The 4,802-nt window shown below is 40.3% G+C and overlaps 1 non-coding gene across 1 annotated transcript; it reads left to right on the top strand.

Moving 5' to 3' along the window:
• The first annotated feature begins 3,642 nt into the window (after positions 1-3,642).
• On the top strand, positions 3,643-3,750 carry LOC112713129 (small nucleolar RNA R71). Its single transcript, XR_003158103.1, has one exon. It is a non-coding gene; the product is annotated as a small nucleolar RNA R71 (small nucleolar RNA).
• The last annotated feature ends 1,052 nt before the right edge of the window (positions 3,751-4,802 follow it).

The raw sequence follows: 4,802 nt of genomic DNA, 5'->3' as shown, positions 1-4,802 counted from the left end.
TTCAGCTATAATTTCATGCACATTGATGCTTCCACCCCTTATTAGACAATGTACCATGGTAGCTCGAGCAATATTGACCTCAGAATTGTTTGCGGCTGGAAGGATAGATCGTCTCACAAGCTCAAACCATCCCTTGGCTTCTGGGATGAGGTCTCCTCTCCTGATGAACCGGGGCCTCATATCCAAATATCTTTCCCAGTCAGATCCCACAATGCATATGTCACCTACAATTTCTTCCAATTCATCATTGTCGGGGCCATTGTTCATTCTTTCTTGGTACCCGAGCTCAACAAATTGTGGTGATTTCAGATGAAGAGTTCTAATTATAGCATTTGGGCTGAAATCTACCTCTGTTCCTCTTACATAGCTTTTGAAGGTGGGGGTTATGGTCTTGTCTTCTCTAACCACATTTGCATAAAATTCCCTGATGAGAGTTGCATTTACCCTTGCTTCCGGGTTAGTGAGCTTTTGCCAACCCCTTTTCTCAATCTTCTCTCGAATTTGTGGACATTCATCTTCATTGAACTGGAATGTTGATTCGAGCAGTATCTTCTTGTCCTTTATTCATTCGAACTCAAGCTCATGGAATGCTGTTTTGAATCTCCCGGCGTCGAAGGAAGGCTGCTCCATGGGTTCCTTTCCTCTTCGCCTTTTGGAACTTGATGATGCCATGAGTGAGAATTGAATTGCGAAGATAGTAAAGATTAGGGGTTTGAAGATAGAGTTCGGTTGGGTTGAGACAGAATGTGTTTTGGAGAAATGTGTTTTGAGATAAGGAAGAGAAGTGGGTTGGATGAATATTTGAGAGGGACTAGATTGGTGAGGGTTCTTTATATAGGCTGGTGGTGATAGTTGAATGGTGTAGATCAATGGCACGACCTTGATAGTGAACGGTTGGGGTTTGGTGCAAGGTGAGCACAAGGATTACCTCCTTTATGGGGTCTTGGTTCAGTCTTCAAAATGATCTATTCCCAATGTTGCATGGCAACACTTCCAAGGACATTTCCCATAAAGACAAGTGTGAAATTCCCTTGGCCGAATCTTCCTTCTTCAATTGCCCCATCAAGTACCATCAATGTACTTTTTGATTCCCTATATACGAAAAGAAAATGTAATGGGTTATTTGAAATTTTTGGTGGGAAAAATTTGTGAACTAACAAAATATTTATTTTTCTTTTGTTTTTACATGACTAAATACTTTCCATGAATATAAATCAATCAACCATTAAGCTTTCCATGCATGCACGTTGGTACACCAAACTTGTTTGTGATCACATGGTGCAACAAGTTTGGGGAATAAATCTTCCTCATAGGGTGTGTTCAAACCTCACTTGATGTGCTTTGAATACCAAACTTATCATGTACTATACATTGCATGTAGAGGAGCTTTATATTAGTTGTCAAAATTGATTTGAAATTCCATGAAAATTGGCTTATTACTATTATTAGAGATTTAAGAAAGGAGGTATAGAACATGGGTTGCCTCCCATGAAGCGCTTCTTTAGTGTCATTAGCTTGACGTTTGACCCTTGTTAGGGTGGTTGGTGGTGCTTGAAATCCTCTCCTCTTGCAGTGAACCTATGTCCATTGGCTTTGTTGATAAGCTCCATATGCTCCAAGGATAAGATTTTGTTGATAATGTACACAGGAGGCAGCTGAGATGGAATAGTGGGGAGGTGAGGTGGTATACATGGAAAGTATGTACAGATCACTTCATCACCTGGCGAGAAATTTTCTATAGGAATTTTCTTATTTCTCCATCCCCTTGGGACTTTCTTCTTTGTATCTCTTGATGCTTGCTTGTTCTCTATAGCTCCTTTCCTTAAGGGATCCTTGTTGTTTCCTCTGCATGAATTTGGTGGTTCTGGTTCCCTTTGGATTACCTTTGAATGAGGTTCTTCTTGAATGCATGGCTTCCTGACCAATGGGGTTTCCAATTGTGTTGTTTGTGCTTCCTTGTTTGTTTCTTGTATAAGTGCTTCTTCTGCTCTTCTCTTAATTCTTTGTTCTCTTGACTTGATTCTTGTGAGAGGTTGAAAACATTGAAAGTGAGATGCTCATCATGTATTCTCAACACTAGCTCTCCTCGCTCTACATCTATGAGTGCTCTTGCTGTGGTTAGGAATGGTCTTCCCAGAATGATGGGATAAATAGGATTCTCATCCATTTTTAGAACAACAAAATCTGTGGGAAGATAGTAGTTCCCAACCTTAACCAGCACATTTTCAACCACTCCTATTGCTTGTTTTTGAGTTTTGTCAACCAATCTAATAATTACATCAGTAGGAGTTAGTTCATTGATTTGGAGCTTCTTCATGAGGGAGAGAGGCATTAAGTTGATGCTTGCTCCCAAGTCACAAAGCCTTTGTCAATCATTGTTTCTCCTATGGCACAAGGAACGTGGAAACTCCCTGGATCCTTTTTTTTTGTGGGTGGCCCTAGTTGAATGAGAGCACTGCAATCCCTGTTCATTTTTATTGTTTGTCCACCCTTCAATGGACTTTTTCTGGCTAGTAGCTCCTTTATATACTTGATGTAGAAAGGCATTTGCTGGAGAGCTTTAATAAATGGTATATTTACATCAAGAGATGCAAACATATCAAGGAACCTTGAGTACATTCTCCCTGCTACACCACCTTTAAGCCTGTGGGGAAAAAGTGCATATGGGTTCAACACATCCTTCTTCTTTAGCTCTTCCTTGGATGTAAGTTGAGTTGTATAGCTTCCTTCCTCCTGGCTTTCCTTTTAGTTATTTTGGAGGTGTTCTACTCTATTCATACTCCCCTCATTACTTGTGGTTATCATTTTGCATTCTTCCTATCTCACCTTCTTTGTTTCTCCTCTTGGATTCTTCTCTGTATCACTAGGGAATCCATCAGTGGGTTTAGGAATTTGTTGAGATAAATACCCTACTTGGGACTCCAATCTCTTGATGTTTTCTCCTTGGTTCTCGATATTGGCTCGCACTTCTTCCTTAAACACTTTGTTGTCTTGGACTTCTCTGCATAAGTTTTCAAGCAGAGCTTCAATCTTTGAGAGCCTATCATCTGTTGATGATGGTGGGTTGAGATTAGGTGGTTGAGAAGGTGGGTTAGATGGATGTTGGTAATATCTCTGTGAGGTGTTTTGAAGAGTAGCATTGTTGTTGGAGTTGAGGTTGTGGCGTCTCTGATCTTGCCCTTGGTCTTGTTGGTTTCCCCATCAAAAGTTGGGGTGATTTCTCCATCCAGAGTTGTAAGTTTTGGAGTATGGATCATGGACTTGTCTAGGTGAATTTCCAACATAGTTGGCTTGCTCCCAGTCACCTTCTTCTCCTATGTTTACTCCTTCTTGAGCTGATGATGAAATGATGGCTGCTGCAACTTAGTTCTCCTCTACCTTCTTGGTAAGATCTGCTAGCTGCTTGGTGATCATCTTGTTTTGAGCTAACAATACATCCATGTGGTTCAGCTCTATTACTCCTCTGGTGTTACTTCTTTCGGAGGCATAGAAGTAGTCATTTTCAGCAACTATTTCAATGACATCTATGGCTTCTTCAATGGTTTTCTTCTTATTTAGAGAGCCTCCTGATGAATGATCCACATCCTTCTTTGACTCATAGGAAAGACCTTCATAGAAGATGTGAAGTTGAACCCACTCATTAAACATCTCTAGCGGGCATCTCCTTGTTAGGTCTTTGAATCTCTCCCATGCTTCATAAAGTGTCTCACCATCTTGTTGTCTAAAAGTTTGTACCTCAGTTCTTAGCCTATTGATCCTTTGAGGAGGGTAAAATCTTGCTAAAAACTTGTTCACCACTTCTTCCCAATTAGTTAAGCTTTCCTTTGGGAAGGATTCAAGCCATTTGGATGCCTTGTCCCTGAGTGAAAAAGGGAACAAGAGCAACCTATAGACATCTGGATGGACTCCATTGGACTTCACTGTGTCACAAATCCTCAAGAAGGTGGTTAAGTGTTGATTAGGATCTTCTTGAGCACCTCCTCCAAATGAGCAATTATTTTGCACAAGAGTGATGAGCTGGGGTTTTAGCTCGAAATTGTTGGCATGTATGGTGGGCTTCTGAATGCTGCTTCCACAATTTCCTGGATTAGGATTGATATAGGATCCTAAAACTCTCCTTTCTTGCCTAGCCCGGTTTGCATGGCCTTCTCTGACATGATTATGAGCTTCCTCTTCATGATTGTTCTCCAAATTCTCTTCCATGTTGGGTTCAAAATACTCTTCCTCTCCTTCCTCAGCACCAATAATCCTTTTCCCTCTTGCTTCCCTTCTTAGTCTCCAAAGGGTTCTTTCAGGTTCTGAATCAAAGGATGTTGAAACCCCTTCTCTTCTCCCTGTCATACAACAAACAGGAGATAAAATGAAGAAACTATTCTTGTTAAAGTAATTGTTAGCGTGAGTGATGCAAATTATCAAACAGTTAGTGGGTTAGTGAGCAGAATTGTAATCAAAGGAAGAAAGAACGAAAAAAATAAAAGAGGGAGAAGGGGGTGAGGAAGAAATTAAAGTAAACTAAAAGAAATTAATTGAATAAACTAAACAAAAAGAAAAATGCTCAATCTAGTGATCTTTAAACTTAATCATTGTTGATTCAAAATCAATCCCCGGCAACGGCGCTATAAACTTGATGCATGAAAACTTGTCTCTCAACGAATTTTCCTTCGGCAAGTATACCGAATTGTCGTTAAGTAAAACTCACAATAGAGTGCGGTCGAATCCCACAAGGATTGATTGGTCAAGCAACTTTAGTTAGAAGAATGTGCTAGTTGAGCTAAACAGAATTTAGATTGGGATGCAGAAAT

The sequence above is a fragment of the Arachis hypogaea genome, chromosome 9 (assembly GCF_003086295.3).
Source record: "Arachis hypogaea cultivar Tifrunner chromosome 9, arahy.Tifrunner.gnm2.J5K5, whole genome shotgun sequence".
Taxonomy (NCBI): Eukaryota; Viridiplantae; Streptophyta; class Magnoliopsida; order Fabales; family Fabaceae; genus Arachis; species Arachis hypogaea.
Note: the sequence above shows the minus strand (reverse complement) of the source record. Positions and strands in the feature narration are given on the sequence as shown.